This window comes from Paroedura picta, chromosome 8 (genome assembly GCF_049243985.1).
Source record: "Paroedura picta isolate Pp20150507F chromosome 8, Ppicta_v3.0, whole genome shotgun sequence".
In the NCBI taxonomy this organism is placed as follows: Eukaryota; Metazoa; Chordata; class Lepidosauria; order Squamata; family Gekkonidae; genus Paroedura; species Paroedura picta.
Window position 1 is genome coordinate 60083554 of NC_135376.1, and position 22901 is coordinate 60106454.

Here is a 22901-nt window from a genome sequence, read left to right on the forward strand (position 1 = left end):
AACCATCTTCAGTCAATTAACAATTTCTTTTGGCACTGCCCTGATAGCCTCTGACTAGAATGAAGGCAAGTGCCTATTCCATTGTCAGCCCTTGCAAAATGGGATTCTGGGAGTAATGACGGCTTAATTCTTCTCAGCTTTGAGGAAGGCACGCACATCTATATTATTTTAGGCTACATTATACAGTTTGGCCAATGGGGGCTGTATTTTTGCAGGCAAATTTCTCTGTTCCACACATCTCACTGTTGGGTTTGATTGCTTGTTAGTTTGCTGGGTTTTATTGTGCACTTTGAAGCACAGAATAGATATTCAGAATGCAGTCCTAAAAACACTTTCCTGGCAATAAGCCCCCTGAATAGCCTGAGTGAGATTCTGAGTTGACCTGTTTAGCATTGCTCTTTTGGTGTCTCTGGAGACCAGAATGAGTATTAAGGGGTCAGTCCTTTGCTGGCATATTTCGTTTTTGTCTCACCAGAAGCAGAAGGCTATTGCAAGCTATTGAATTTGAATGACTTTAATGAGAGCTTTGTAGCTGAGTGTCATACCAATGACACTGAGCTTCATATTTCTATACACATCCCCAAAAGTTAAGGAAAAGCATCTCAGAAGACAACTTTGAAGGCCGTTAGAGGGGGGGGAATGCTGTTTATTGTATGTGAGGCTGGGAGTTCGATCCCAGCAGCCGGCTCAAGGTTGACTCAGCCTTCCATCCTTCCGAGGTCGGTAAAATGAGTACCCAGCTTGCTGGGGGGTAAACGGTAATGACTGGGGAAGGCACTGGCAAACCACCCCGTATTGAGTCTGCCATGAAAACGCTAGAGGGCATCACCCCAAGGGTCAGACATGACCCGGTGCTTGCACAGGGGATACCTTTACCTTTACCTTTATGTGTGTGGTGTTTAACATACCAGTGCTTTGAATACTTGTCAGAGGAGTCATACAGGAGCAAACCAATGATCTATTTAGTGCAACATTCTGTTTTATACAGAAGACAAGCAGAAGTTCCTGAAAGGCCTACAGTCAGGGCACAGAAGCTACAACCTCCCCCCCCCCCCTTGTTGATTCCAGCACTTGTATTCAGAAGAATACTCCAAAGATGGGCATTGTGTCTGAGGAAGGGGGCATGCGCACACAAGCTCATTCCTTGAATAAAACTTAATTGGTCTTAAAGAAACCACTGGACTCCCAATTTGTTCTGATGTAAGCTCCATTTAGTCATCGTGCCTACTAGCCATTCATAGATCCTGCCCCCCATACATTTGTCTTATTCCTTTTAAAGAGCAACGAAACTGGTGGCCATTAATACATCTTGTGGCAGAGAATCCCAAAAATCATTTACTGAGGGCAGATTTCCACAGGAGGCTTTTTAAAGTCTGATGTTTCTGTTGCTAGATTCCACTACTGGAAATGCCCAACTCCTCACTGTCCATTTGGCCAGCTATGCCACCCAGCAGTTCATTCATGGTACTCTGACAAATAAAGTTTTATTTATTAATTAATTTATGGATTTTTATTTCGCTCCTTCCCAAAGGCTCGGGGTGGAATACAAAAAAATAAAACACTAGATGTAAAGCAACTTAATTTAATTAAAAACAAGCTTCCAAACATCGCATCCTTAAGGAAAGAAAAAGAAAATGGTTGGTAGTGTGTGTTAACTAAAGAATGTGTCATTCTGCCTCAGTCCAAACATCTGAGATAAGTGAAAAGATTTTCAGTGACTGAAGTTAATGCTTCTGGACAACCTGGGATTATATTCACCATTTAGGGAATGAAGTACTGAGAGCTACTTGAGTTCGGATACCTTCCCTACAGGAGTTCTCTCATTTTATAAATTCTCAAATGCCTATCAAACTATACCTGCTATCGTTTCAGAGAGCAGCTGTGTTGGTGTACAGTACAAGAGCTAGATTTGAGTCCAGAAGCTACATTGCTCATTTTCTGCCCCTATGCATTTCTCCCCTGCTCTAATTAATCTGATTACATTCTACATTCATGTTGTGCTATGAGTGCTTTTCTTACATGGAATGAGTATCTGTGTGTGCAAATAATCACAGCTGTAGGCGTGGCTAAGTAAGATAGGGTTGTGCAATTGTGTGTATTATTATGACATCTTATCTCTGCCCTCTAAATCTGCATCTAAACCAGCCAGCCACAGAATCTCATAGCATCTTAATAACTTGCCTGATGTGTGCACCATGTCATCTTGTAGGAATACATTTAATTTACGTACTTGGTCAGACCTTAGATAACTAATTCCTGTATGTTTTAACAACATCCATTCTTACTCACTATCCAGCTGCTAGTCACAGGACTCTGTTTATCATATGTTAATTCTGCTTAAATGCATGAAATCTATTATCAAGGATAAGCTATGACAGAAGAATTTCTTGATCTTATCAAAAGATGTATTCATCATGTCACATGAATTAGGCTCGAATATACAAAACATCATATTTAAAGCACATTCACAGTTTACAGTGGTGGTCAGGCAACTATTAGGTTAGAGGGGTTGAACATTCCTTTCACTTTCATAGTTGCTTTCTGGTGGCTAAAGCTGAAATCCTATCCACATTGTATTTGGAAGTAAACCTTATTGTACAAAATTTGACTCCCCTCCCCCCCAGTAAACATGCATTGAACTGGCTTTCACGCATTAGGGGGATAAATGTCCCCTTTTGCTGGTTTGTTGATTTTGCTAATTTCCCTCTCCTCCATCAAAGCTTTGACGTCAGTCCAAACAAGGCCTTGAATGATCAGTCTGGGGGATTCTGGATCTTAATGTTCCAAGTGTGCAACGTATAAAATCTTACAGACCTGCTGAAGCAAGTTTGCAAATCCAGTGTGTTGGATACCATTCAGCCATGATGAAGAAGGCTAGTTACTTCTTCCTGCTTCTCCCATGAGTATGAATAATGAAATCCAAAGTTACTCAATTAAGATGATTAATTTGTGTGTGTGCAGTAGTTTCCAATCTCATCACATTTAGCACCAATGCCTTAGCAGCCTCTACTGTCTATAAGATGCCTCTACTATCTATAACAGGGGTAGTCAAACTGCGGCCCTCCAGATGTCCATGGACTACAATTCCCATGAGCCCCTGTGGCAAATGCTGGCAGGGGCTCATGAGGATTGTAGTTCATGGACATCTGGAGGGCTGCAGTTTGACTACCCCTGATCTATAAGAACAGTTGCCAGTTCACAGCAGAATCTAAAGTTTATATCTGTCTGCATCTTCAGTGTCCATCATACACCCCATCCAGGGACTCAAAGGTTTTAAATATCATAACTTGTGGTTTATTAACTTGCTTTCAGCTTAAATTTCCAGCCTCCACAAGTGTCAGTTTCTCTTGTTAGTCACCCACATGGTTTGTGTCATTCCATATGGCAACACCAGAGCTTCAGCCAGATTTTTTTTAAGGAGGGAGAATTACAGCTTTCAAGCCAAGCAAATGTGATTCCTACAGGAGATAACAGAAACAGAGAGATCCCCATTGTGAAGAAAATCAATTCCATTTTTATATTCTGAAAAGCACCAAACAGCTTGAAAGACTGAATAAAAACTACAAAAAGTGACGTGTTTTATCATGAAGATCTTATTCTCCAGGAATGAGAAAACATCAAGTGAAACAATGTTGTGCCATCTAATCACCCAATTTGCATATGTAAAAGGACTTTAACTTGTAGACCCCTATGATGGGCAGCATAAGGAGCCCTTCCCCAAACCCGGAAATAGCCTGATCTGTCAGACTAGCCTGTGTGCATAAGAGGATTCTGAGCTTTTCCCAGGTGTACTGGGCATCACTATTGCCCCTCTTCAACTCAGGGTCACTTCACAAAATGGTGGGGAACAAAATGTGGAACCCCAGATAACATCTTGGCAAAAAAGCAGCCAATAGAGAGTCTAATATGAATTGGAGTCACAGAGCTGCGCATGGACAGTGAGCATTGTCCCCTCACAGACTATTTTTCCAATTAGAAATGTTCCCTGAGGGCTGGGCTATGTTACTTCTTCCAAGGACAAAGCAGCTGTGGGGCAAGATATGATGTCAGGAAAACAGTACAGGAAGAAGAGCTGTTCCCTTCTTTCCCATTCTAAGGTCTCTATCCATCTCTTTCCCCATGCACGTGGGGATCCAAATGCCTGCAGCTGGCTTACGTGAGTAAAGCTTAGTAGTGAGAGGTAAGCTGTCTTTCTTACACTGCAGAACCACTGATAACATTCTGAGGACCTTCAAAGTTTGAAACCACTTGCCTTAGTTAAGCAAAAAGATATTAACAAATACAAAAATATGTAGGAAACCCAGTATTGCTTTAGCAGCCCCAAGCCCCAATCAAGCATTCTTCGGACAAAATAGACGAGATATTCAGGGGCCTGGATGTGTACAGCTTCCAAACATTTTTTTTTAATGAATTGGACCCAACCGGCTCTAGATAGCAATGGGGGCAGGAAGGGAGAGTAATTCCTTAAACTTAATTTCAGGTTGGGAAATGGCTGATATGGGGAGCAGAGACCTTCATATATTGCATTCACAATCTAAATTCTGACTCTGCATTTCTGCTAAGTGAACATCATATAAGATACACTCAGCATCTTGGCTGGTTGGCCCTTGAGGAGGAATGATATACATTCCATGAACTTTTTAAGTTGCTGGAGTTACAATTTTGAAGGAATACTGAATACGGGTAGGGGGAGATGTTTTCAGAAAATAATAAGAGAAATAGTTTAGTGCCTCATTTCCTGTTTGCCAATCCATTCATTAAAATCACAGTCATAGTAGCTACATTCAACTTTAAAAAAAAAAGGTTTATTAGAGGAATAATTTCTTTCCTAAAAATACTTTTTGAAGATACAAATTCAATGCAAAGTAAAATGAAATGAAAATTGATCTTGTACATGCAGGCTATTGGCAATTTGTGTGGGTCTGTTGGCCTTTAGAACAAAGAATATCACTGTTAACAAGTGTACAAATAACGGGGCCTCACCGGTGGAGATGCCTGCTGGGTCATATTTCTCAAGTTCTTCAGAGACAAATTAAAAAGTGAAAAATGCAGCAAGTCAAAATATAACATCTAGAAAGTGAGCCATTTCCCTCACAAACTAAGTCTCGCCCAACTCTTGTAAGGCTAGTAAAATATATGACTTGCTGGGAAAGAGCTGTTTACAATAAAATAACTCAACAGAAAAGAAAAAAAAACAGTGGGGGAAGCAGAACTGCAAAATAACTTCTCTGTTATATTCAAGCCAACTTCAGTGAGACATTCCAGATTCATACAATAGCTGTATAGCTACAATATAAATCTGCTGCTAGGTGCCTGGAAGACAAGGCTAGTGGAAACCTGTTGCTGGCTTTTTCAAGGCATTTCAGGAATCTCTAGGATGGTAATATTTGGCTCCTTTCACACCACAGGCTTATAAGATTTGTCTTCATGGAATCCACAAATCTTGTTGCAATTAGCTGGATGGGCATAAAAACAGGATTTGGGAAATTGTTCCGCCAACATCATAAATATTCCTGCGGTTTTCCAAAACTTAAAAAGCATTGTCGTAATAGGAACGTTTTGCAAATTCTGGGATCAAAAACCCTTTCTTTCAGAGAAGATTAAAGGCACTTACAAAATGATTCATGCTCTTAAAAAAATGGAGACTGAAAGTTGTTTCCCTTCGCAGTTTTCATGTAAATACTGGATGGCCCAGGCTAGCTCAATCTCCTCTAAGCAGGTTGCCAAATTCTGTGCACATGTGCTTTTAGCACACGGGAAAGACAACTTAAGCTCAAGTAAAGATTTTTAGAGGAATTTTACTATGCATTTTTAATAATGTACTCATCAATTATACAATTTATATATTTTAAATTTTGTACTGGCTCCCTGATTATGCAATTTTCTGCTGTGAAATATTTTTTCTTGCTACCTGTTTTATCTGGCCACAGTGCTGTATTAAAATAAATTTGAAGCTCAGTCTCTTCAGATCTTGGAAGCTGAATAAGGCTGGCCCTGATTAGCACTTTGATGGGAGACCACCAAGGAAGTCCAGGGGTGCTATGAAGAGGCAGGCAATGGCAAACTCCCACTCAATATTTCTTGCCTTGAAAACCTTGTGGGGTCACCATAGTGGGGGCACTTCCCACCACCAAGTACTGAACAGTAAAAAAGCAGTACTTTCTCACATAGGCAAGCATAACATTTGGTTATTTGATTTCCGTCATCTGTAAATCAGTTGCAATCCCATGGAAATCTCCACACCTCTTCTGGAGGTTGGCAACTTTAGGGTCTCTGTGGAACCCAAATGAAACAATTTTAAAATTTTAAAAAATCTAAACAAAACATATACAATTGGGAAATTGAGCCACTTTAGTGTGATGCAGCAGTCAACATGTTAGAATAAGACTCAGGTTCAAATTCCCACTCAGGCATGAAGCTCACTGGGTGATCTCTCTCTCTCTCTCTCTCTCTCTCTCTCTCTCTCTCTCTCTCTCTCTCTCTTAGTCCAAACCATCTCTCAAAGTTGTTATTGAGTACAAAATGGGAGAAATCATGTATGGTACCAGCTCTTTGGAGAAAATTAAATAATAGATAGATACAAATATTATTGGGTCGGGAGGGGTTTGGTAAATGTATGACACACTAATTTATTTAAAACTTCCAAATCTGTTTATTGCTTTTATTATAAGCACACAGGGTGGACAGACAACCCCCCCCCCTTTTGCTCACTCTTGCCCCAAGGCCTCCTTTATCAGCTTAAAGCAGCCAGCCTTGCCTCCGGCCATGTCCCTATCAGCTGACAGTCAGCTAGAGATAGGAGAAGTTAGCTGAGGAGCAGGCTGGTGCTGTGGCGCTGCCAATTGTCAGCACTCTGGAGTCTCTCTTGGCTTAATCACCGTTGTACTGAATGTGCTTACAGCAGTGGGGTGGAAGTCTCCGAGGACTTGCTGTTTTGAACATACTGAACAAAAATAATAAAAAAAGAAAAAAGAAAAACACAGAAAGCCAGCCAGCACAGCCAGAAAGAGTTGGCAGCAGGCAGGCAGCATGGCAGAGGCACACAGCTCCTGGCAACAATAATTTAAACTATTAAAAATTAAGTCATAAGGTGAAGGAAGAACGCCGCATAAAGGGAGCCAGTGACAACAGGCAGACGATGGATGGATGGATGGATGGATGGATGGATGGATGGATGGATGGATGGATGGATGGATGGATGGATGGATGGAAGGACGGACGGACGGACAATGGACTTAATCAAGGAAGCCATGTCTCTCAGTTTGCAAGACATGAATAAGGTTGTTAACAACAGGACATTTTAGACCAGTGGTCCCCAACCTGCGGGCCGCGGCCTGGTGCCGGGCCGCAGCTCCCTCTCCCCGCCCCCCCCCCCCGCAGTAAAAAACTTCCCTGGCCGCAAACTTGCGGCCCGGGAAGCTTCTTACTGCGGTAGGGTGGGGAGAGGGAATTGGGGCCGGGCCGCGCCCGTGCGGGCGCGGCCGATGTGCGGGCACGGCTCGCGGGCGCGGCCGATGTGTGGGTGTGGCGCGGGCACAGCCCGCGGGCCGCACCCCAATGCCCTGCTGGTCCCCAACCTCAGAAAGGTTGGGGACCACTGTTTTAGACATCATGAATGTATAGGGTCACCATAAGCTAGAAGTGATCTGACAGCCTGTAACATACACAGCATCTCGCTAGCCACCTGTTTGCTTCTGTCATTGTGCATGTGGGACATTATCATAGTCCATCAGCAATCTTTAATCCTATTCCTCTAATATTTATGTAGCTTTTATCCATGGAGGAGGCTTTTCATACTAAACTTCACATCAATAAGGAACGTGTGGGGTGATACTCACCTCTCCTGTGCCAGCCTCACCTGGGATGAGACACTCCTTGCCTTTTTCAGCTCTGTTTGAGAGAAGGCTCTTCTCAACACAACTGGAACTTAATCCACATCAGCCAGTCTTGCTCTACAAGATACAAGACTTGCTTCCTCTTGCCTGGTATGGTGCATGATAAGACTCAAGCAGCCCCATACTTGATGATACTTGATGATACACCATGGCAAGGACAGCTCCATGAGGGACTCTTCTTGCCTCAGCTGGGCCAAGCCCCTTACAGAATGAGATTTACCTCAGCCTAGCAAGCCCAACAGTAGACCTCAACACAGGCCAGCCTTTTTTTCCTTCAGAGTATGGCCAGGGAGAGGTCACAACCCTTTTCCCTGGTCATTTTCCACTCCTAATCTGCTCCTGGCTTTGCATGCAGCTTAGAAACAAAATACCGCCTGGTTCACAATGGCCTGTTAGGCACGGCCGCTGAAACGGCGGCATGGAGAACGCGGAGGAGGAAGAAGCAAAGCAAACCGCTTACGCACAGGATGGAATGCAATGGCGGCAAAACCCAGAGTATCCAATTATGCACGCGGCTTCTCCGGAGCCGCTTCTGGTTGTGCCCTGATCCCAGGAAGCTCCACTTTCTTCCGCATCTCGCTAACGCGGCTTTTTTGGCAGCATATGTTGACTCTGTGCCCGGTTGCCGCCTGCAGTGTGCATAATTTGTAATTTTAGCTGCTGCCACTCCACCCTGAATGCGACCTTCCACACCGTGCATAATGGGCCAATGAGACATAATTTTAAGTCTCTTTCTCATGACAAACTATGATATATTAACATGTTGAATTAGGAATTGTCTGAGAGACTGGCTAGAGCCTTTCTGCTGATAGTTCTGGCAGTGTCATCCTAAACTGAAGTACATTTTTGGAGCCCAATGAAGTCAACAGTCTTAAAAAGTATAGCTCTGTTAAGGGTATTGAATCTTTGAACTTTTTGAAGCCCGTCTTTCAAGCAAACTCATATGGCACCACACTGGAACACTATTTAAACTTTTATTATAGTTTTGCTCTATGCAGCATTTTAAGTTAGTGTTTCTAACAAAAGAAAATCCTTTAAAATAACTATTTTAGAGAAGAACAATTCCCAACAAATTCAGCTTTTGTCCTTGTCTTGCTACATACTGTTCTGGGTGGATCACGAGTAGGTTAACTTTATGCATGAGGTGACTGCCACCTACTCTCTTTGTATAAAAAAAGGCTTAAATGGCAGGATCAAACTTACATTTACCACAGTGTGATTTTGAGCTACTCAGTAAAACACTTGGCAGAGTTGCTGATTAAGCCTGTAATTTGAAGAATTTTATATTCTTTTTCTTCCTGTTTTAGATTATGACTTCCTTTCAAAAAGAAAAGCATACCTCATCGTGTACACTTTTGAATATCAGGTTGTTTAGAAAGTATGCAGTTCTTAGTATAGAGAATATACTAAATGTACATGATGTTCTGGCTGATTTATTTCTGATCTAGAATAAAATGTGCAAACCTGGACACAGTCTTGAAAAAAAATGTATTGATTTACATTGTTCCTTATTTGAAAGTCAGTAAATGTAGACAAATAATGGACACCTTGTTTATGTCTATATAAATAGAATAGTAATATATGTATTATAATTAATAATCATTATTACTACTATAATTACTATTAAGTAATTAGTAGTAGCATTATCACTATGATGGCCCAGGCTAACCCAATTTCATCAGATCTTGAAAGAACAGCAGGGACAGCTCTCATTAGTACTTGGATGGGGAACCACTATTTCATCCTCAAATTGTTTATCAGCTCAGATTACTTCCCAAGATGTTAAACTTCTTTTGAAAGTTGCAAGGATGACAAGAACACTGCAAAGTTATCCAGAGCAGTCTTTACACTAGAACAAGAAGGGACCCATGAGAACCTATGAGAGGTTCTTGAGGATAGCCTTCCTCTGGTCCCCAGTTTTCCTCGGCTTCTGATTCTCTCTTGTTCTCTTGGTCCAACCACTTCCCGTCTCTTTCTTTCCTTCCTCTCCCCCCCCCCCAACATCTGTAGAAGAAGAAAAAGCCATCAGGAAGAAACAGGCACTATGCTAGCCATGTTTGGGCTAGGAGTGGGGCTGTGCTCTACACCTCTGTCCCTCAATTAGCATTTACTTTCTGCAAGATAATGGAAGCAGGCATGATCCCCAGCTACCTTTTCTTCTTCCAGCCCTGCCGCATCTGAAGGGGTTGGTAAGCATTGGGACTGGGATGGAGCCTATGGCTTCCAGATGGAGCCTGAATACGGTTCAGGCCCAGCAGCTCTCTCTAAGGATAGGCATGACACAGTTTGTATCAATTCATTGTTCATGCCACAAACTCTTAGGCACCAAACTAGTTTGGCTCATGAAGTTCATGATATGGTAGAACATCCCTACCTGATGTGCTAGAGACACCAAATTCACAAGGGATCTCCATCTGACTCACCTCTACTTGCCCTACATTTTTGGTGATTATTGGATTTATGGGGTTCAAGTTATGCCCCTCCCCAAAAAGGTAATCCCAGGAAAGTGCTTTCTGGGGAAATGACAAGCACAGGTTTAGAAGTGTATAGAAAGGTCCTTGGTCAAATTAGAGGCATCACATTCAAGGGACTTCCACCTGATGCTCCTCTATATGCCCTCCAAGTTATATGCAGATTGGATTTAGGGGGGTTGAGTTATGTCTCCCCATGAAGATGACCTCAGGAAAGTGTTTTTGGGGAAAAGTCAGGAGAATGGATCCCCACAAGCTACACACACTAAATATACAGGGAACTTAAACCTTCCACCCCCTCCACTACAATCTCTCCAGATTATATTTCTGGGCTCTCATTTACAGACCCCCATAAAGGTCTCCCCAGTATTCTCTCTGAAAAAGACAGCTACAGTTGCAGGAGTCTATGAAACAGCTCAGAAACAGGCCATTGTCATCAAACTCATGTGAAAATTTCAACTGGGCAGATATACACAGTGACACAGGAAGTAAGCTAGACTCAGGAATCAAGGCAAGCATCCCATTCACCCCCGAAAATAATGGCCCTTTATATTTTAAAGGAGAGGCACACTGATGGTAGAACTGGGTGTAAACTGCACGGAGCTTTTATTACAATCCCACATAGATGGCAGTCCCTGCCATCTACTCAAAATGGAATTCTCAATATTTTAAGATTTGGATTGAGAAAGCAGGCGGTTTTGAATCTGGGCTTTGCGCCGTGGTAGAGAACCCCTGCTTGATTCCTCCCTCCCCCCTTCAAGAAAAGAATGAAAGAGGCTTGGTTCTCCCCCCTACCCTTCTGAACTACCCTAACCACGTGCAGAATACTTTCCTGTTTCAATGGGGGGGGGGGAGGAAGACCCAAGTTCAAATCAATCTGAATTCAACAGGACTGACAATGGAATAAACAAAGTAAGTGCAGATTCTGCCCTGGCCTTGGAATCTATACGAAATAATAGCCCATTATTGCCTATGGATGTGTGCTGCGGGGTGTGATAAGTCATGCTGTTGTCACAGCATGGTGCTGGGTCAGGAGGGAAGCCAGGAGCAGGAATGGAAGACAATTTTAACTGAAGCCAGGGGTTCTGGCAGCTGTGGAGGCTGCACTCAAAGAAATGTCCAAGGTCACAGTCATAAACAAGCCAGAAGTCAGATGCCAAGGGGATTATCAAAGCAGAGAGAGAGTCCAAAAGCAAACTGAAGAATCAAGGCCAAGAAATCCAGATGCCAACAGGGAGTGTCCAAAGTCATTGCTACTGGTTTAGAGTCATTGCTACTGTCCAGGGTCATCAAGAAGTTCAGGAACAAGAGCATGGAGTCAGGTTGCATCAGGAATTGTACAGGTTGCATACACATTGTCTTTTTTACATATGTTCCTTAAATAACGCTTAGCAGAAAGGCAGAAGTCATCCTGCAATCAATCACTGTCAGGAGACTTAGTAAGCATGCAGAGCATCTTTCGCATAACACAACCAAGTGGGTAGTTGTGTTGGTCTGAAGTAGCACAACAAAAATAGAGCCCATAGCACCTTTAAGACCAACAAAAATTCATTCAAGGTGTGAGCTTTCAATAACATGACTGAAAAACCTGTAGGGTAAAGGTGACCAGATTGTCCCACTTTTGGAGGGACATCTGGGGGTACCTGGCAAATTGTACTTATGTTATATATATATATATATATATATATATATATATATATATCTATATATATATATATATATATATCTATATATATATATATATATATATATATTACAATACTATTTTTGCGTTCTATGCCTTCTATGAAAGTTTTTGTTGCTCCATATAGACCAAATTTTAAATCAAGAATCAATGGTGCTTTACCAATGTTAAAATCTGGTCACCTTACTGTAGGGGAACACTGGTGCAGCAAAAAAAATGTATAAACGAATTTTGCACTTCTAGAATCATAGGAGTCCTGAAGCTGTAAACATGGAAGGTATTGCCTCTTAGCTCTGCTTGTGACACAGTCATGGGCACACTGACAATACTACAGGTATTTTATTTATCCATACCAATTTACAAGCCAAATGAATACAACGCTTTCCAACATCATGGTACTCATTATGGAAGTGACTTGCCATAAACAAAATCAGAGTCCAGTAGCACCTTCAAGACCAACAAAGATTTATTCAAGGCATCAGCTTTCGAGTGCAAGCACCCTTTGTCAGACTATGATCTTCTTACATGACAGGGAATACATAAGAAGATCGTAGTCTGAGGAAGAGTGCTTGCACTCGAAAGCTCACGTCCTGAATAAATCTTTGTTGGTCTTAAAGGTGCTACTGGACTCTGGTTTTATTGTGCTACTTCAGACCAACACAGCTACTCATTTGAATCTTGCCATAAACAAAAATGGTCGTCTGCCATTAGTCCGAGAACAGTGAGTAAGTTTTGGTGCCATTAAGAACGGAATGGAAGGGCTTTCTATTTACTCTGTACTTTCCACAGTACAGTTACATAGGCTTCCTTGTCACTAAGGCAAATTATGCCTGTTACTTATGCATTGCTTAGGCAACAAAGTAATAAGCAATCGTCAGACAGGTTACCGGTCTCCTTTCCACTGGAAAACAAGTTAATGTTTTAAAGCTTGAAAACCAGATTTTTCCCTTACAAAATTGCCCTTGGGAATTGCATTTGTAGCCTCATAAATTCAGAGCCCAGGCACTCAATCCAAAGTCTGTTAGAGTTAGTTCTAAATAAGGGCTGAGACAAAATGGAACAACAGAACACAAGATAAATACATCATCAGTCTTTAAAACTCTTTCACGTTCAATTGCCCATGTTTAGTTTGATCCTTTTATTCTTTTTCTTCACTGAATTCCTATGACTGAGTGTTTACATTCCTCAACAACTAGATGAAGAGTACTGTTTTCTTCATGTGTCCCACTGAGCTAGGTTGTACATATTTAGTCCTACCATATCTTTCCTCAGGTGCTAGTTTTTTTACCCTTAATCATTTTTATTGCCAATGCATGTCCAGTTGGTCTCCATCTTTCAGGAAATAAAGTTTCCACAGTCAAATAAGTCATTCTAGGAAGGATCTCATCCTGGCACTACAGGCCGGGAGCATTACTTCATGGATGCCTTTCATTATTACAGTTTTATCAGTATTTTGGAATTGTTGAATAAACCTAGGAGAATTTAAAATGATACAGGCATCATAGATGCTGCAGAGGTTTAAGGGAGCTGCTTATGTTTTGTTTAAATTCACACAGTTTTTTTCAGTGCTTGATTCCACTATTAGAAATAGCATTTTTATTGGTAAGTAGGGAGATATGAACTTTGGTAGCTCATCAATTCATTAATATTTTTAAAATGCGTTTTAAACCAGATCTTAATGATTTCCAAGCACTGAGTACAACATAGACTTACAGTGCCATTCGAAGATGTTATACCCTTTTTCACTTTGTTGAAGTCAATGGGTTTAGAAGGGTGTATCTCAGGAATGTAATCAAAGCCTTCTTCAGGCTGTGATCCAGAAAGCCATAGGATCGCAGACAAGGCACCTTTTCATTTAATCAGTCAAGGAAAATGTAACCTTCTTACATTTCCTCAAAGTATTATAGTATATAGCTTGTTATTTAATATAGAGCTGAAATAATGTGGTACATAGGGATGGAAGTATATATTGTATGCAGTTTTGTGATTCTTTTGAGAATTTTTGTTTTAGATAATATAACTACTATGCTTGCAATTTAAAGGGGAAGATTGGCACAGGACAAAGAGTCTTTTTAATGATTTCCCCTGGTTCCTTTTCTGCAGAAAATCAACACTAGTTCAAATTACTTGTACTCATGCTGGGAAAATTTTCAGGTTTTCAAAAGTCTCACAGAACTATTCATAAGATGTAGTTCCCCCCTAAAACTGGTCTTTGAGCTAAGCAGCACCAGTTCCAATCTCTTATGCGTTATGAACTCACTTGGTGGCATTAGGAATAATAATCACACCTTATGAAGTCCTATAAAGATTCTGAATGTTTGTGAAACACCCTGAATATTCAGTGTGTCATATAAATACATGATGGCAAAACATTAAAAACTAGATGTGTAGATTTATTTTAAGCTAATGATTTTTATTTTTAAAACCACCTTCATTTTGGATTTTAAAAAATAAGAAAAAAAGATGGATGGATGGATGGATGGATGGATGGATGGATGGATGGATGGATGGATGGATGGATGGATGGATGGGTAAGTGATATTTACTTAGTGGCTTGGGAGCTACATGCAGCTCTTTGACATCTCCAGAAGAAAAGGTTGTACCGGTAAAGAGAAGAAGAAAAGAAGAAAGAGCAATTGATGCAGTGGGAAAAAATATTTTATTAGAATCAATTAGCCCTATGCAATTTCACTTATGCTTCATCAGGGGAAATTGGTTAAAATATAGATATAGATAAGTCTCAAACATGCTTATATCAACTTCTAAGGCAGGTTTTACACTCAAGGCCTGCTATGCTGGTACAATTTGTCCCTGTCTGTCCTTGTGTGCCATTGGGGCCCAGCCCACTCTTTGGTGTCTGTCAGCTAAAGTGCAGCCTTTCCTGGGACTGTTCCCAGGCTCCTCTACTTCCTAGCCTGTGGGATCTGATATGGTTGCCAGTTAATGACTGGGGAAGGCACTGGCAAACCACCCCGTATTGAGTCTGCCATGAAAACGCTAGAGGGCGTTACCTCAAGGGTCAGACATGACCCGGTGCTTGCACAGGGGATACCTTTACCTTTACCTTGCCCACTTTGGTATGCAATTTCCTGCCCTTCTTCCCCCATACTTCACCACTGCTCCAATCAGCAGTGGGAACTAATAGGAAGGGGATGGGAATGTTGTCACATGATGCAATATCATTCCATCTGAAAAATGGGAAGTAGTGTCACTGTCTCCGTCTCCATCCTCTCTAGGAATCCTTCAATTATTATTATTATTATTATTATTATTATTATTATTATTATTATTATTATTATTATTATCTTTTGATTTATTGCCCGCCACTCCCTTACGGCTCGTGGCGGGTTCTCTAGGAAACCGGCATGTCTCCACCAAACACCCCGGCCTCCTAGCTACTGCTGATCACCAGCCAAGGGTAACCCTAGGGTGTGACAATCTCAAAATGATAAGCTGAAGGTAGTCTGGTAGTTACTATAAGGAAGTCAAATACATATAATGAAACTTGGTACATATCACACATTGGTTAATAGGTATTTCTGAAGTTCAGAATCAGAACATTAAATCATTCTCAGTAAATGAGATGGAAGGTGGGGGTGTAAATTTTGTAGAGATTAAGAAATGAACAATAAACACCAGGTCAGCTTTGTTAGAAATTATGAAACACCATGGGAGGACAGAATATGAGACATGTGCTTCTTGAAGAGTAACAAAATTTGTGGTGGGGTATGAGCTGTTGTGAGTCACTGCTCATTTATTCAGAGGAAAAACTCATTCCTTGCCACATATTTTGGTAGTCTTTATGGTGCTACTAGACTCTTGCTCTTTTCTACTGCTCCAGACAAACACAGCTACCCATCTTGAATTCCATCTAGTACAGAATTCTTTCCCCAATTGTGGCCTTCCAGATGCCCATCAGTGATGTCTAAGGAAATAATTTTTTTCAGATGTTCAGTGGTAGCAACACAACACTTTGAGAATCATATGCTAATTTTGTGTGACAGTGGTAAGGAGATAACTTTTTCCTCTGTCTCTTTGCATCAGTTAGGATCATCTTGGCACTAGCCAAGCAGTATCACTGTGCATATATATTATGATTACACTGTCCCTTGATACAGCATTAGTCTAAGAATCAGGAAGAATGAGTATGAAGGATTTCCTCACACCTAAATTGAAGTCTTCCTAATAGCAAGAGAATTCAATAACACCATAAACCATGACAATTCCAGGAAGCTTATTTTCAGAAACTTGTTCCAGCACTTGGAGAAAAGATAAAGGGCTACTTTCCTCTTATTGCCTTCCCTTCAGCTTTCTTTAAGAACCAGGATCGCTAGTTTGAATAAGCATTGCAGACTCTGTAATATAAAAGGTAGAATATGGTAATATATATCCTTCAGCCTTCCCTTCAAAATGCAGCCTACAACTTTCTCCTCTTTCATTTACTTAGAAATAGGAAGCAGGGTGATTAGCCCAAAGAACAAAGATGTACTAGAAAACTGTAATTGTCATATAATAGGTCTTCAGCAATTCAAAGCAGATCTCTCCAACTACAGTATGTGAAATAGGAGACTATGGGCTTTACAGTACTACTTAATGCAATGCTCAGTAGATTTAAGTCAAAAGTAAGCCACCAAGTTCAATGGAACATAGTGCTGATGCATTTATGCTCCAGTATCCATGCCCACACTAGAGGCCAGATGTATCTACCAACCCTCAGCTCCAAGAGCAAAGGATAAAAGTCAAACAGCATTTCACACCAGTAAAATGTTTAAAAGGGATTTCCACAATCTTGACAAAGGGATTGGTGGGGAATAGTTATGATGACTTACCAGGAAGTTACACAAAAATCAGGACTGCCACTATAAAAGAAGACTTCTAGAGTAGAGATGGACATGAACTGGGAAAATGTGGTTTGTGGTTTGCAGAGTGCCTGTTTTGAGAACCACAAACTTTCAGCTGCTAAACTGACTGGTTCAGTTTGTGATGTGTAGAATGGCCCCTCCTGGTATGCTAGGGACACCAAACTCACGGGGCATCACTGACTCTCCACTACATGACTTACAAGTTTGATGGGGATTGGATTTACAAGGTCCAATTTACACAGACACCCCCCCCCCCAAAGAAGGTGCCCCCAATGCAGCCTTTGTAGAACTCAGGGGTGTTTTGCTAACATTATCTTCAGTAACCTATTCCATTCATTCAAGCTCAGAACTATTATGTATGTTAATATATTTCATCTTTGTGCCACAAGTAAGGAATTGTAGGTCATTTTGTGAACACTTCAGGGCCCAGTGTAATTTGTCTTTTCTTATTAATTTACTATTCCTCTGAATCTCCTGAATACAAAATGCAGCCTTTAAAATTTGATCAGCGATGTGTTATAAGTGGCCCTTGAATCATAAAGGTCTTTTTTTTTTCCAGTTTGCCTTTCTTTCTTTAACCTATTCTGTCCATGTTTGTTCAAGTCACTATGATACTTTATACCTCTGTAACACACTTCTTCTATAATTTGTCTCTGTTACACGATCCTGGCTTGACTGCTGCTACTACTGTCTTCCATTTATTTCCTTGGGATATAGGATAGGTGTATTCAGGACATTTTGCAGAATGTGCAAAACATAAATATTTAGAAGGGCATTTTTACGAATGGATTAGAAAGCTAGTATAACGGAATCACTCAGGAGGTTGCATAAAGGATATTTTAGTCTATTGCATTGTTCATTCATCTTCATAACTATAATATCTTCTACTTCTTCATTTGGGTATGTCATGCTGTAATGGACTGTCAGGGGTTAATGCTAAATTGAGTCTGAGAACCTTTGAGTGACAGACTAGACTAATGGAATTCTGCTGAGAGAGTCATTTAAGGCAGGGGTCATCAATCCCCTGTCCGCGACCCGGTGGCGGGCCGCAAAGGCCACGGTACCGGGCCGCCGCCAGCCACGCCTGCCTTCCCCTGCTGGCAGCAATAAGGAAGGGAAGAGGCAGGTGCAGCCGCCGGCATGGCGGTGACACAAATGCACATGTGCGCTGTTGCCGCGCATGTGCGTTAGTGCTCCCTAGTGGTGAAAACGCACGTGCGCAGTTGCCGCGTATGCATGTTAGCGCCACCTGGTGGCGAAAACACGCATACACGGCAATTGCGCGTGCGCGTTTTTGCAGCACCCGGGCCGTCGGCTCTTCCCTCACTCCGGAAGTGGTCCCTTAGGTGAGAACGTTGGGGACTGCTAATTTAAGGAATGGCAGTTCAGAACTGACAGTTAAGGACGAGTTAGTTAAGCACTGAATGTGGACTGGGAAGGAGGCTAACAGAATGAATGGATCAAGGAGGATCCTCGTTCAAGTCAAAAAGAATATTAGCTTGTAGTACAGACTAGTGATTTTTGCCCAAGAAGCTTGTAGTAAAGAGGAGTGATCCCTGGTTTGTGTATGGGTACTTGGTTATAAGTTCCTGCCTTCTAAATTTTATGCGTTAGTGAAACTCAGAAACCTATTTATGAATGTTTAAGAAGAAACTGAACAGAAAATCTTTCTTTTCAAGAAATTCTGGTTCAAATCTGGAATAATTTATACTGAAATGCTTAAATACCTTGTGGAATACCAGATACACTTACTTGTTGGGCACCATTTATGTGTTTTCTGTGTGAATATAAAGTTACTTCAGCTTGATTATTCATTTACCTCATGCATTCTATACCTGATTCCTTTTCTCTTCCAGGTAAAATAAAGCCTTCTGATTATTTGAAACTTTCAAAAGTTTCAAAAGCAGAATATAAGAAGGTGTTTTTGTCTCTTTCCTCCATTCCCTGGGCTGGACTAGCATCAACAAGAAAGATGACAAAAAGGAAAATCCTGTGTATAAGGGAGGAAAGAGAATAAGATGACCATACTTGCAGTAGGTAGATTTTGTTGCCTTAGGCATTTTTATTATGCCCTGTTTTCCAATTCAGTAACTGTAGTCTTACTGCATTGTTTATTGGAGGCCCTTGCTTTCTAATTGAATTGCTTTTCCCATTTTGTAATCCACGTTGAGTCTCAATGAGAAAGGCAGGCTAGAAATGAAGTCAATAAATACAGAAATACATATTGTGTAATTTTCATTCTTGTTATATAAAACACCCTTTTGGGGATGTGGTCAACCAGCTCATTGTGGAAATTTTGAATTGCCTCTCATTGTTCATATGAGTACATTCAGTTCCTAATCATCCTGTTGTATTAATTAATGGACAATGTATTCCTGGCGTAGATTGGTTTAAATAGCTTCCACAGATAAGTTTCAAGGATACATTTATTGAAAATCTATTAATTTTTACACCTATTATCAATCATATAGTCATTCTGGGTATCTCCCTGAGTGATAATAAAAGGTGTTACATAATACTATTAATAGAAACTATGGGAAGACTCTGGGAAATTGGTTCTTTGGTGGAAAACTGCAAAATGCAATTGAGATGGAATCTAAGATTGTACATATTATGGCCTCGGGAATGGACTAAACCATAAGAGTCAAATGCTTTGTTGTTGTTGTTGTTATTGGGAAGTACAATACTCATTGTCATATTTTAAAATAAGAAAGCTTATATTATTGACACTCCTTAGTCTTCCTCATATTGATAATGAAAAACAAGAACCAGGGTTTTGTACCCCGCATTTACTACCTGAAGGAGTTTCAGAGTAGCTTACAATCACCTACCTTTTCTTTCCCCACAACAGTCACCTTGTGATGTAGGTGAGACTGACAGAGATCTGAGAGAATTGTGACTGGCCCAAGGATACCCAGCTGACTGCATATGCAGAAGGACTGGGGAATTAACCCCAGTGCTTCAGATTAGAGGTTCCCACTCTACTACATCAAGCAGGCTCCTAAGTACTACATCAAGCTGGCTCTCAATAATGAGAGGTATAAGATTCCAATTCTGTTGCTGTACCTTTGTCAATCTATGAATCTTAATTAAGGTGTAAGAATTTCTGGTTCAAATCTGGCATGCCTTATACAGTAACTCTGCATTTCCAGAAGAGGTTCGCTAGCCCAGTTCTATAGCACCCGCTCTGTATGCAGAAGGTTCCAAGTCACTAGTACTTCTATTGTTAAAAAGGTACCAGGTAGAATGGCAGAAAATGACCTGCTCATGAGACCTTGGGCATGGGCCTAGATGGGCTAGTTGTCTGACAGGGGAATAGGACAGCTTCATATGAACTTGGTGCCTGTATGAACAAAAGAGAATAATTAATCTGCACACTGATTAATGTCTTGCTGAATCAGGCAGTTTAGAACAGAGCCAATTTTGTAATTTCTCAACCTTGCATGAAAATTGGAATTATTGAACAGAACTTTGAATACAGGTACATCCTGCCTAACAGATGGATAGGTTCTTTATTCCAAACATTAAGCTGCTATACTCACTCCCCAGCTCCTGCTTTTGTCCAGCCAAGCTAGACATTTGAGGATCTGGGGGAGGAGGGAAGGGAAATCTGGATTGCAGTTGCTAGGCAACAGCAGGAAGTTGCTCCTGGATCACTCCCAGACTACAATAAACTTGGACTTGGACCTGACCTTCGCCCCACCCTCAACATCAGTATCAGTAGGAAAACATAAAATGAAGTAGTAAAAGCCAAAAAGGGAGAAATGCATAATGGAATGATCTCTGGGAAGGAAGCTAAGGTCTATAACAAGTGCACAGAAAGCAAACACAACACCAAGGAAATGACAATGATGGATAAGTTGAAGGACTGCAATTCTGATGGATAAGTTGAAGGACTGCAATTCTGATGGATAAGTTGAAGGACTGCAATCTGGATTTTCAGATAGTTAGGTGGATAGGGAATTGGTTAGAGAACCGCACTCAAAGAGTTGTTGTCAATGGTGTTTCATCAGACTGGAGAGAGGTGAGTAGCGGGGTACCTCAGGGCTCGGTGCTCGGCCCGGTACTTTTTAACATATTTATTAATGATCTAGATGAGGGGGTGGAGGGACTACTCATCAAGTTTGCAGATGACACCAAATTGGGAGGACTGGCAAATACTCCGGAAGATAGAGACAGAGTTCAACGAGATCTGAACACAATGGAAAAATGGGCAAATGAGAACAAGATGCAATTCAATAAAGATAAGTGTAAAGTTCTGCATCTGGGTCAGAAAAATGAAAAGCATGCCTACTGGATGGGGGATACGCTTCTAGGTAGCACTGTGTGTGAACGAGACCTTGGGGTACTTGTGGATTGTAAACTAAACATGAGCAGGCAGTGTGATGCAGCGGTAAAAAAGGCAAATGCCATTTTGGGCTGTATCAACAGAGGCATCACATCAAAATCACAAGATGTCATAGTCCCATTGTATACGGCACTGGTCAGACCACACCTGGAGTACTGTGTGCAGTTCTGGAGGCCTCACTTCAAGAAGGACGTAGATAAAATTGAAAGGGTACAGAGGAGAGCGACGAAGATGATCTGGGGCCAAGGGACCAAGCCCTATGAAGATAGGTTGAGGGACTTGGGAATGTTCAGCCTGGAGAAAAGGAGGTTGAGAGGGGACATGATAGCCCTCTTTAAGTATTTGAAAGGTTGTCACTTGGAGGAGGGCAGGATGCTGTTTCTGCTGGCTGCAGAGGAGAGGACACGCAGTAATGGGTTTAAACTTCAAGTACAACGATATAGGCTAGATATCAGGAAAAAGTTGTTCACAGTCAGAGTAGTTCAGCAGTGGAATAGGCTGCCTAAGGAGGTGGTGAGCTCCCCCTCACTGGAAGTCTTCAAGCAAAGGTTGGATACACACTTTTCTTGGATGCTTTAGGATGCTTAGGGCTAATCCTGCGTTGAGCAGGGGGTTGGACTAGATGGCCTGTATGGCCCCTTCCAACTCTATGATTCTATAATTCTATGACAAGCTGGTTCTAATGGGAACCTAAATGTCTTATACCAGTTCTGTGATGTTATCAGCTTCATAAACTACTTTGATTTCTTCCCTCAGAGAGGTTGTAGTACACCAGTGTCATGTGAACTCAGTGGGTCCCATTTAACCTGTTAGGCTGAACGCTGTAGTAGAATTAGTAGGGATCATTCCCCCATGTGGCTTATACCAAACTTCAGTTCTGGAATACTATTCATTAATTTCCTCTTCTCCTGCAATGCAGTTATAATTCACTTGCCTGGCATATCCAGTCTTTCCTTCTCTGGTAACCACCCACAGACATGCTGGATCACGGCTTTTAAATCCCAGCTGAATAACTGCCCCCTCCTGAACCTCACTCACACTTTCTCTTGGATCCAATTGGGCCCTCACTTGCCTAGAGCTACTCCTTCTCCAGCCTATGCTGCCGAGGCATATGACAGCATGAATAGGCACATCTGGGCTATCTTAAAAGATCTTTGAGGTCCCTGTCTGCAGATGTTAGAGTAGATCAAAGGCAGGAAAGAAAAGAACTTTCCTTCCCTTGGCATGGCACAGTTTGTCCTTCCATGGTCTGATTAGTACTGTGATAACTGAGATAGCGCCTTGGCTACACTGAAGGAATGTGTTTTTCTCTCCCTCCCTCTATCAAACCCTGTACAGCAGGGGTAGTCAACCTGTGGTCCTCCAGATGTTCATGGACTACAATTCCCATGAGCCCCTGCCAGCAAACTCTGGCAGGGGCTCATGGGAATTGTAATACATGAACATCTGGAGGACCACAGGTTGACTACCTCTGCTGTACAGCACAGCTAAGTCTCAGGATGATTTAAGAAAGCTACCCTAATTTTAATCCATGCTGTAGGACCCTAATATAGTGAAACTGATATGGATACTGACAATTTGACTCACCATCTGTTGTAAACAGGGAGCCTATTGTCAATCAGTTCATTGTTTGCAAGCAGT

General features: G+C 41.5%; 1 long non-coding RNA gene across 2 annotated transcripts in view; it reads right to left on the reverse strand.

The window, feature by feature from the left end:
* Positions 1 to 3175: 3175 nt before the first annotated feature.
* Positions 3176 to 22901, reverse strand: part of LOC143843628 (uncharacterized) — a 34853-nt gene continuing 15127 nt past the window's right edge. Inside the window, exons 3-4 of one of the 2 annotated variants that reach the window (XR_013233621.1) lie at positions 18732 to 18902; positions 14297 to 16405 (exon numbers count right to left, since the gene is read on the reverse strand). This is a non-coding gene — a long non-coding RNA (uncharacterized LOC143843628). Of the gene's footprint in view, positions 3459 to 14296; positions 16406 to 18731; positions 18903 to 22901 lie in introns of those variants that run through there. The other variant, XR_013233622.1, reaches the window with a different exon arrangement.